Here is a 12,298-nt window from a genome sequence, read left to right on the forward strand (position 1 = left end):
GGTTGTTTTCCTGTTGCGATCTGCATTGTGGGATGTGTGCATTGACCCAGGTGGTGAGTCCTTTAAAACCAATTAATTTATTCATTTTGTGCCCTCCCCCCTCCAGGGTTATGTATGTGTTCATGACATGGCTTATAGCATTATGAGCCTCCGATGCCCATCAGTAAATGAAACGTCGTTAAGGGACTATATACATCCAGATCTATTTAACTGGCATGTATTCCCTTCGGTTGCCATGGACGCACTTTGCGTCATTAGCATTTCATTGCCTGGAACGCATTCGGCGTCATTGGCACGCGACGGTAGATATGCATGACGGTTGTGGCGTCCGCGTCCATGGTTTCCATGGACGCGTGCCGCATCACAGTCATGCGACCGGAAGTACCCTGGGCCGTTTAGTATGGTCGCGTCATTATGACGCTGACCTATCAGGAGGCAGGGATCACGATCACCACTCTTTCGTGGTAGCGGCGGGCGGAATCATTTGCCCGGAATTAATGGAACACATGGCAGCTAACGGCTGGAGGGGGCAGGCTAATATTCAAAAGTAACTTGAGTAATGGCAACAGGCTCAACCTGGCACAGTGCGGACATCTCCATAAGGTATGATCACAAATTACAGTAGCACAGAGTGCACTGATGATATTACATTAGTTTATAGTACTATAGATTGCTATTTCTTGCAGATCATCTAGTTTGTTTACTACTGTCAATCATTGTGATGTGATTATGAGGTCACTAGTTGGTAGGGGTGTGGTATTGGGGATTATTAAGGTTTATATGCATTTGGATTTTAACATGCCATGTAACCACATGCCTTGATAAAGGGGGACCCTGTGCGGCCCCGAAACAATTGTTGGATCTCTTGTGGAAACTGGCACAATAAAGTGCGTTTCATAATCCTTGGTGTGCTGGTAATATCTGCGAACTGTACCAATTGGTTGCACTGCCTATGCCACTTTACCAAGCACCCGGAAACAATTGATGGTGTGCCAGCTTTATCTTGTAACAATGCATTCAAAACAGGTACAGCAAAGGAGGAAGTTAGCTTCAGTATAAATAATATGTGCACAAATTATTCCCTACTAGACTTCTCCACGGCGATGACTGGTCCTCTCGGGGTAGACCTACCGCTATTTTAACGATAAAAACACGATTTTTTTCCTAGTGCTGCTAGTCATAAAATGGTATGGACATTTATCTCAAACAGATATCAAACAAATGACAGCGCTCATAGGCTGCAACTGTATTGTAGACCAACAGAGGCATGCAGAGCTCTACAGGGGCTAATTGCATGCCTTGAATGCAAATAAGATGCAAATCATGTTGTAGTCTTAATCTATAGTTTGAATGCAAATTGATGCACATGGATGCAGCTAGCTAAAAGTATACTTACATGAGTTTTGTACAGCAGGAGACATTGGCAGCGCTTCCAAACAGAGGCTGCACCCGAATTGACTACCTGCAATAGATGTGCAGAGCTCCACAATTGTGGACTAAAATACACAACATGCATTCAAAACAGGTACAGCAAAGGAGGACGTTAGCTTCAGTATAAATAATATGTGCACAATATATTCCCTACTAGATGTAACAATTGTGGGATTCTCTCCGTGATCAGCGCACAAGACGTGCGCTGACACTGCGGAAATCCTCCACAAGCGTAGAATTTGCGAGAACCGAGCAAAAGGTGCAATGCACCTGTAGAGGGAAATTCCTGTCCACAGATGGAGCTGTGGAGTGCAGAGGAACAGCTCCTCTGCCCTGCCACACACGCCAGACAGGAATTGCACGAAGGGAAGAAACGCAGGGCAAGATAGCCCTGAAGAGAGCAAAGCGACAGATTGTATGTGTGTGCACCAAACTAGTCGCCAACCCGCGACGGTGCATACACAACAGCAAATATGAAGTAGGGACGCAATCGTGGGAGAGGCGATTGCCAGAGGTGACGCAAGGCAGAGCACAAGAGTAGCAAAGGCACAGCAAATCATACAATGAGGAGATAAGGAAAATAACAAACGCTAGGCAAACGCGAACACCGCACTCATTCGCAACAGTGCATGCGTTTGTGCGCGGTCCTCGCATGATAAGCACAGCAGAGACGAGCAAGCCTAACTAACCACTGACAAACAAACATGAAACAGAGGACGCGAGCGTTTGCTTAACGGTAACCTCACCGAGCCTCCAACAAGCGGTCGTAGCAGACAAGACAGACACACGAAAACAGGTATACGTAAGAGATACGATCCACTGCTCTTACCGTCAGAGCGAGTGCGATCCGAGTAAGGCAACAACAGAACAGAGGGGCCTACCAGTAACAACTGCTGCTCTGGTTAGCACCCCACAGACAGAACAGGCAATACAAATAATGCAATCCTAACTGCACTAGGGAAACCTGCCTAGTGCAGTCCCAGGAATAACTCTAGGCTAATCTGAAGCAGACCTGAACAGTGGTCAAAAGTCTGCCTGCCTGCGCAGGCAGCCACACGGATCCTCACAGTACCCCCCCCCCCCCTCAAGGGTCGGATTCCAGACGACCCTCTAACCTGATATTTGCAAAAGACTCTAACTGAAGACTCATGAAGGTCAGGACAGCCCGACAAGGCCCAATTCCAGAGTCAGCCAAGCCGAAACCGACCTCATCGGAAGCAAACGCCACCGAAACATATCCATCAGTACTACCAGTCTCAGTATAACACCCATCAGGACTGTGAACACCAGAGAAGAAGCCATCGACACCCTCCAGACAATACCCACCACCTTCCAAGGAGCGTCCAAAAATACCAAACCTGCCACAATACCTGTTCGAAGTGTCCCTTACAACACAAAAGCCACTGTTGATCTTATCCAGGGTACCAAGCAAAATTTCTCCCGTAATCTCCCAGAACCTTTTGAAGCTCCACAGAGATCCCAAGAGGGCAGAACAATCACCAGGCTTACATGGAGAACTATCAAGCCCTCCTATGGAACCAATGACTATTCTGGATTCAGAATTACGAGGACACCCATCAAGATCAAGACTCTCAGGGACCACTTCTGGGCATGCAAGCAGGCAGGCCATATCAGAGCATGTCTCCACCGAGGAAGCATCTGAGCATGCTGGTAACCGAGGCACACTTGGGCTTTCTGGGTCACAGAGCACATTGGGGTACACCAGCACAGGAGAAACCTCAGAACATGTCGGGGAACTGCCAACCTCAGAGTCCGGCACGACAGGACCAAAACCAGTACCGGGCAGAGAATCATCATGAGCAGTGATCTCAAGCACAGGACTTTCAAAAGAAGGCTTGGACTCAAACCTAGAAATCTCTGTGACAATAATATCATCATTGACTACATATGAGTGAAGCTCCACCAGAGCTGCAAAGGTAGTCAGCACAACAGCAATGCCTACTGAAGTGGGCAGCACCTCAGAAGGACTTGGGGGGCAGGAGACATCTCCTACAAGTTCTGGACCCTTTGGGAGGAACTCGGAGGTCTCCAGGACATCAGACAAGACCTCAGGAACATCATTTTTCAAGTTTTCTGAGAAGGATTCTGAACTATCCATGTTACAGGGCAAAACTGGAACTTTATTTTGTGGACAGGGCAGATGTCACAGGGAAGGTTCCACCATAAACTGAGACTGAATTTCATCATCATGAGCGGAATGTACAGGAATATTTACTGGAACACACACTGACTCCCTAACTTTAATCTCACTGCACCCAGAATTCTGTGTAACAGTCAAACTAGCTTGCAACTCCAAAACTGCAGAAAAACATGTGAGTATAGTAGCAATACCTAGACGAGCCTCTAGGGACACTGCAGGAGACTCTAAACAAGACCATATTAACTCATCCAGAGTACAGGGTGCAGAATCAGCATTTTGCTCAGAACAAGAAAGGGACTCACAAATGTCAGTGTGATTGGACATCATATTGTTATTCACGGTACAGGGCAGGCTCAGAGAAACTTTCTCTGGACCCAGCAAAGATGCTTCAGAGTCAGATTCGCAAAACCGAAGCGCTGTCTCACTCTAGATTCGGCTAACAATGTCAAATCCGAGGAGTCAGAACGCAAAACTTGCGAATCAAAAATCGCTTCAGGTTGTGAAACTGACGCTTCCATAGCGCAAACCTCCACGATCTGCGGGGCAGACTGTAAGGCGTTCAGGACAGAAACACTGGAGCAACTGTCACTAGGCAACGGGCCCTTACAGGTGTGAACAGGGTGAGACAAAGACGCATCTGCAGTAGAAATAGCGACAACATCAGGGAAACAGGCATCAGATCGCAGAGATTCAAACTGCACGCAATCAGGAGACAATCCTCCAGGATTCGCACAGGAATCAACCACAGTGACACACCCACTCATTTCAGATCGCACAATGTCACGACTCACATGCTTTACCCCAGATAGGCAGGAACAATCATCCGACAACAATATCTCTTTATTGGAATCAATTGATTAGTGTGTGCAACTCATCCAAAATCGTCTGCCATACATAAATCATCAGATCCACATCACCCTCGTCACATTCATCGGAATCAATCAAAAGGTACATAGAATCGAGACAATCATTCAAGACATCTTGAAAAATCGCAAAAGGCTTTCCAATCAAAATCAAATTCCTCCATCAAGGCCCCAATGTCCCATGAGGCAAATGGAGGTTCAAACAGGCCAGTATCCAGATAATCTCCATATGGGTGGAGTACAGGAACAAGAACAGATTTTTTAACTGCTTTAATATAATGGGCGGTCCTACCTATAGTAGGATCCACACAAGCTTTGGATTGAGGCAAAAACCCCGGAGACAGAGCAACATCATGGTAAACATCATTATCATACTAAATGGTTTTGCACATTTCAGACTTGACAGAAATAACCTCTTTATTTGTGGTTGCTATGGGCAACGGATCTTTCCGCTGGGAAGCCTTCCTAGATTTTTTACGTTTAGACTTAGAGGCTTTGGATGGCTGTTTTTTGGATGAGGGTGAGCTGTTAATGCAAATCTTTGCAGGCTGAGAGATTTTGCACTGAGTAGAAGGAACAGCTGATTGAGCTGCCGACAACAACTCGTTAAGGGGGTATGGTAACTGAGGTAGTCTCAGCCAATTATGAATTGTAAAGGCCAAGAATTCCAGGGGTCTTTGACTCAGGGTGGTATGATCTAACACATCATAAGCCCACTTTAACATTTCGCCCCCAAACAGAAGGTAGGCCATTTGGGGGGCCCTGGTAGATACTGGGGAGCATTGGAATTCAGGATTCGTTAAAAGTTTAGTGCACTCAGACAAAAATTCATCCGCTGTTTCAGGTTCAAGATTTTTAAATCTCTTAAAGGTACAAGAGCCATATTCGACAAAATCGTACAAATCGGAAATTCCCTCTACACTGGGAATTTTGGTTTGGCTGGTCATACTGTAATAATTGTGGGATTCTCTCCGTGATCAGCGCACAAAACGTGCGCTGACACTGCGGAAATCCTCCACAAGCGTAGAATTTGCGGGAACCCAGCAAAAAGTGCAATGCACCTGTAGAGGGAAATTCCTGTCGACAGATGGAGCTGTGGAGTGCAGAGGAACAGCTCCTCTGCCCTGCCACACACGCCAGACAGGAATTGCACGAAGGGAAGAAACGCAGGGCAAGATAGCCCTGAAGGGGAGAGAGCAAAGCGACAGACTGTATGTGTGTGCACCAAACTAGTCGCCAACCCGCGATGGTGCATACACAACAGCAGATATGAAGTAGGAACGCAATCGCGGGAGAGGCGATTGCCAGAGGTGACACAAGGCTACAGAAAGGCAGAGCACGAGAGTAGCAAAGGCACAGCAAATCATACAATGAGGAGATAAGGAAAATAACAAACGCTAGCTAAACGCGAACACCGCAACAGTGCATGCGTTTGTGTGCGGTCCCCGCGTGATAAGCACAACAGAGACAAGCAAGCCTAACTAACCACCGACAAACAAACATGAAACAGAGGACGCGAGCGCTTGCTTAACGGTTACCTTACCGAGCCTCCAGCAAGCGGTCGTAGCAGACAAGACAGACACACGAAAACAGGAATACGTAAGAGATACGATCCACTGCTCTTACCGTCAGAGCGAATGCGATCCGAGTAAGGCAACAACAGAACAGAGGGGCCTACCAGTAACAACCGCTGCTCTGGTTAGCACCCCACAGACAGACAGAACAGGCAATACAAATAATGCAATCCTAACTGCACTAGGGAAACCTGCCTAGTGCAGTCCCAGGAATAACTCTAGGCTAATCTTCAACAAAGAGCAAGGCTGACACTCCAGGCGAGTGTTACACAGGAACTAACTCTTATGACCAGCAACTTACTGTGGGAAACATAACTCTTTATAGGGCAAGCCCACAAAGGATGTGGCTAGGCAATCTGCATGACAAACGTATGCAAATTCCTCAGCAGCAAGCTGCACAACTGACAAAAGGTCTCTCTTCCAGAGACCTGCAGAATGCAGACCTGAACAGTGGTCAAAAGGCTGCCTGCCTGCGCAGGCAGCCACGTGGATCCTCACACTAGACTTCCCCACGGCGATGACGGGTCCTCTCGTGGAAGACCTACCGCTAGTCTAACAATAAAAACACTATTTTTTCCTAGTGCTGCTAGTCATAAAATGGTATATACATTTCTCTCAAACAGACATCAAACAAATGACAGCGCTCATAGGCTGCAACTGAATTGTAGACCAACAGAGGCATGCAGAGCTCCACAGGGGCTAAATACATGCCTTGAATGCAAATCAGATGCAAATCATGTACTAGTCTTAATCTATAATTTGAATGCAAATTGATGCACATGGATGCAGCTAGCCATAAGTATACTTACATGAGTTTTGTACAGCAGGAGACATTGGCAGCGCTTCTAAACAGAGGCTGCACCCGAATTGACTACCTGCAATAGATGTGCAGAGCTCCACAATTGTGGACTAAAATACACAACATGCATTCAAAACAGGTACAGCAAAGGAGGACGTTTGCTTCAGTATAAATAATATGTGCACAAATTATTCCCTACTAGACTTCCCCACGGCGATGACAGGTCCTCTCGGGGAAGATCTACTGCTAGTCTAACGATAAAAACACGATTTTTTCCTAGTGCTGCTAGTCATAAAATGGTGCAGTGGCGTTCCTACCATGGGGCGGCAGGGGTCGCCCCGCTCCGGGTGTCGGGTGCCCCAGGGGGTGTCATCAAGGCCTCCCACAGAGGCCTGTGCAGGAGGGGGAAGCAACACAGAATGGAGGGGTGGTGGGGAAAGCGGCGGGGAGGGGGGACGGACCCCCCACCTCCCTCACCTGGGTCCCCTCCTTCTGGCGCTTCCCCCCTCCTAATTAGCAGCAGCTTTAGATATGCGGGCAGGAGCGGGCGGAGAGGACTTACTCACCTACTTCCTGCGTTCCAGGCGATGGCGCACAGCGTCATTGTCACGGGACGCTGCTCTCCGCCTTCTCCACCGCCCACTGTGCTTCCTGATTAGCGGAAGCACAGTGAGTGACAGAGAAGTCGGAGACCAGCGTCACGTGAGGATGGCGCTGTGCACCATCGCCAGGAAGCAGGTAAGTCCTCTCTGCCCGCTCCTGCCCGCATATCTAAAGCTGCTGCTAATTAGGAGGGGGGGGGGGGAAGCGCCAGAAGGAGGGGACCCAGGTGAGGGAGGTGGGGGGTCTGGCCCCCCTCCCCGCCACCCCTCCTTCCAAGCTTCCCCCATACTGGGGGCAACTATACTACTGGGGCAACTATACTGGGGAGTGGGGGCAACTATACTAGCTATTCTGGGGGCAACTATACTGGGGGCAACTATACTAGCTATACTAGGGGCAACTATACTAGCTATTCTGGGGGCAACTATACTAGCTATTCTAAGGGGCAACTATACTAGCTATACTGGGGGCAACTATACTAGCTATACTGGGGGCAACTATACTAGCTATACTGGGGGCAACTATACTACTGGGGCTACTATACTGGGGAGTGGGGGCAACTACACTAGCTATACTGGGGGGAACTATACTAGCTTTACTGGGGCAACTATACTAGCTATACTGGGGGCAACTATACTAGCTATACTGGGGGCAACTAAACTAGCTATACTGGGGGCAACTAAACTAGCTATACTGGGGGCAACTATACTAGCTATACTGGGGGCAACTATACTGTGGGCAACTGTACTAGCTATACTGGGGGCAACTAAACTAGCTAGCTATACTGGGGGCAACTATACTAGCTATACTGGGGGCAACTATACTAACTTCATTGGGGGCAACTAGTTTCACTGGGGGCAACTGTACTAGCTATGCTGGGGGCAACTGTACTAGCTATACTGGGGGCAACTATACTAGCTATACTGGGGCAACTGTACTAGCTAATACTTTAAATTACAGTTAGCTCTGCCCTCATCTGGTCATGACCACACCCATTTTTCGCTGCGGCGCGCAAAGCACGCTGCAGGTTGTGGCCTACAGCAAAAGAGGACGTTGGCTTCAGTATAAATAATATGTGCACAAATTATTCCCTACTAGACTTCCCCACGGCGATGACGGGTCCTCTCGGGAAACACCTACCGCTAGTCTAACGATAAAAATGCGATTTTTTTTTCCTAGTGCTGCTAGTCATAAAATGGTATACACATTTCTCTCAAACAGACACATTTCTCTCAAACAGACATGCCTTTTGTTTTGTTGTTGCAGCTGCAGTGCAGCCAGAAAAATTAGGCAGGCATGTACACGCACCAGAAAAATTATTATAGCGGCCGCTGCTAACAACGGCCTTAAAAATTCAGGAATCCGCCTGGAGTCCTGGACCCTGTTGGTGGTGGTGGAGAAGGCAGCCAACCGGCCTGCGGGCAGAGATGCTGTGTGGGGAGCGACTTAGTCTTGGAGCAGGCAGTCACACGGCGTGCAGGCAGAGATGCTGTGTGTGGGGACTGACTTAGTCTTCGGGCAGACCTGAACGTGCTTTGCAGACTAGGCATCCGTGGTCAGATGGACCCTTGACCCAACGCTGTGTGCCAGAGATGTCACCACTTGCCTTTCAACATCACAATACAGTTTAGGTATCGCCTTTTTTGAGAAGAAATTGCGGCCTGGTATCTTCCACTGCGGTGTGTGGCTTTGCTTTTCTGTGCTGCTTTTCCTCAGGTGGACATCCCATTGCAGTTTGTGCTTTATAATCATGTGCCTTCATAAGGTAGTTGTCCCTACGCGGGTCTTGATCTTTCCACGGCTCAATTTTCGGTGGCAGAGAGTACAGATGGCATTGCTCTCATCTGAGGCAGACACACAAAAAATTTTCCACACCGCTGAGCCCTTGGGTGATGGCACTTTGGTGGTGGCACTTTGGTGGTGGCGGCCGACTGAGTGTTAAGTGGGGTGCCAGAATCAGAGCAGGAGGATGAAAATATGTCACGCTTCCGAGCAGAAGCTGAGAAAGATGAGGTGTTCTGTGTTAAATAGTCAACTGCGTCCTGACAATATTGGGGGTGCCTTCTTCTGAACAATGTACTTTGGTCGAGGGCCGCACTAAATCACGACAATGCGACCTCAAACAGACCTGCCAGGTGGCCTGCCCCTTCCTTTTGTTTTGTCCATTTTGGGGGGGATGAAATGAAAGGTATGCACTGACTTGACTAATACAATGTGCAGTCACACAGGTGCAGTTAACAGGTATGCATGGAGTGGTATATCACACTGCTTGCACTCACGTAGGTAGGTGGGTGCACTGAACACAACAGGTAGGTATATGCAGTGATGGGTATTACAAATGTGCACCTGTCACACACACGTACCGTGAACAGGTACCGTGACTTGTGGTATTAAATATCACACTGCGTGAACTCACATAGGTAGGTGGGTGCACTGTGAACAACAGGTAGGTATATGCAGTGATGGGTATTACAATTTGCATCTGTCACACACAAACAGGTACCGGACAAGCACAGTGACACTGCGTGCGCTCACGTAGGTAGGTGAGTGCACTGTGAACAACAGGTAGGTATATGCCGTGATGGGTATTATAATGTGCACCTGGCACAGTAGTAATTATACCACCAAGGGGCCAAAGGCCAGCTGCGACTGACTGACAGGGCTGTATATAATGCAAGTGGGACACACACACACACACACACACACACACACACACACACACACAAAATAGATCACAAGAAGAAGATTAGCTCTCAAAAGAGCTGTTGAGGGGTGCTTTTTTAGCAATAAGAATCAGCAAGGAGCATGCTAAGAAGCCTATAAGGGCCCAACTAAGCTTTCCCTATAGGTCTCTGCACAGCAGCTCTCACTTCTCTAATTACTGCATAAACACGAGTGAGTCCAATGCCTGACGCTGCCTGCCTTTTATAAGGGGGGGGGGGGGGCTCCAGGAGGGAGTGTAGCATGATTGGCTACAATGTGCCTGCTGACTGTGATGTAGAGGGTCAAAGTTGACCCTAATGATGCACTATGGGGGCGAACCGAAGTTCGCCGGGAACCATTCACCGGCGAACCGTTCGGGCCATCTCTAGTTACGGTAATTCGGGGTTCCACTGGCTGCCAGACCCCGAATTACATCTCCCTCTGAGTTGCGACATCTCAGAGGGCGAGTAGTATTGTAACGCTGCCGGGGAGTTTATAGGCAGCAGGGAGAGCCATCATTCGGCTTGCCCCGCACCCGAACTGCGCGGCGCCCAAATACGATGTACTCGGGTAATGAGGCTCTTTCAGAGCTCTTAAAATAATCTTTGTAATCTGATTGTTTTTAGTTTTGTATAATAGCTTGGTACTGGTAAAGTAGGTCTCCAGAAGAGCTGCAGGTTGCATGGTTTGAGCTTGTAGGTGCAGTTTTGTATACAGTGGGTTGCAAAAGTATTCGGCCCCCTTGAAGTTTTCCACATTTTGTCATATTACTGCCACAAACATGAATCAATTTTATTGGAATTCCACATGAAAGACCAACACAAAGTGGTGTACACATGAGAAGTAGAACGAAAATCATACATGATTCCAAACATTTTTTACAAATAAATAACTGCAAAGCGGGGTGTGCATAATTATTCGGCGCCCTTTGATCTGAGTGCAGTCAGTTGCCTATAGACATTGCCTGATGAGTGCTAATGACTAAATAGAGTGCACCTGTGTGTAATCTAATGCCAGTACAAATACAGCTGCTCTGCGAGGGCCTCAGAGGTTGTCTAAGAGAATATTGGGAGCAACAACACTGTGAAGTCCAAAGAACACACAAGACAGATCAGGGATCAAGTTATTGAGAAATTTAAAGCAGACTTAGGCTACAAAAAGATTTCTAAAGCCTTGAACATCCCACGGAGCACTGTTCAAGAGATCATTCAGAAATGGAAGGAGTATGGCACGACTGTAAACCTACCAAGACAAGGCCATCCACCTAAACTCGCAGGCCGAACAAGGAGAGCGCTGATCAGAAATGCAGTCAAGAGGCCCATGGTGACTCTGGACAAGCTGCAGAGATCTACAGCTCAGGTGGGAGACTCTGTCCATAGGACAACTGTTAGTCATGCACTGTACAAAGTTGGCCTTTATGGAAGAGTGGCAAGAAGAAAGGCATTGTTAACAGAAAGCATAAAAAGTCCCGTTTGCAGTTTGTCACAAGCCATGTGGGGGACACAGCAACCATGTGGAAGAAGGTGCTCTGGTCAGATGAGTCCAAAATGGAACTTTTTGGCCAAAATGCAAAACGCTATGTGTGGCGGAAAACTAACGCTGCACATCACTCTGAACACACCAACCCCACTGTCAAATGTGGTGGCAGCATCATGCTCGGGCGGTGCATCTCTTCAGCAGGGACAGGGAAGCTGGTCAGAGTTGATGTTAAGATGGATGGAGCCAAATACAGGGCAAACTTGGAACAAAACCTCTTGGATACTGCAAAAGACTTGAGACTGGGGCGGAGGTTCACCTTCCAGCAGGACAATGACCCTAAACATAAAGCCAGGGCAACAATGGAATGGTTTAAAACAAAACATATCTATGTGTTAGAATGGCCCAGTCAAAGTCCAGATCTAAATCCAATCGAGAATCTGTGGCAAGATCTGAAAACTGCTGTTCACAAACGCTGTCCATCTAATCTGACTGAGCTGGAGCTGTTTTGCAAAGAAGAATGGGCAAGGATTTCAGTCTCTAGATGTGCAAAGCTGGTTGAGGCATACCCTAAAAGACTGGCAGCTGTAATTGCAGCAAAAGGTGGTTCTACAAAGTATTGACTCAGGGGGCCGAATAATTACGCACACCCCACTTTGCAGTTATTTATTTGTAAAAAATGTTTGGA

The 12,298-nt window shown here is 47.8% G+C and overlaps 1 protein-coding gene across 2 annotated transcripts in view; it reads left to right on the forward strand.

Annotated features, from left to right (window-relative positions):
• Nucleotides 1–12,298, forward strand: part of SLC25A17 (solute carrier family 25 member 17) — a 271,719-nt gene that overhangs the window by 170,641 nt on the left and 88,780 nt on the right. The gene's annotated exons all lie outside the window — the stretch shown is intronic.

This window comes from Hyperolius riggenbachi, chromosome 6 (genome assembly GCF_040937935.1).
Source record: "Hyperolius riggenbachi isolate aHypRig1 chromosome 6, aHypRig1.pri, whole genome shotgun sequence".
NCBI lineage: Eukaryota > Metazoa > Chordata > Amphibia > Anura > Hyperoliidae > Hyperolius > Hyperolius riggenbachi.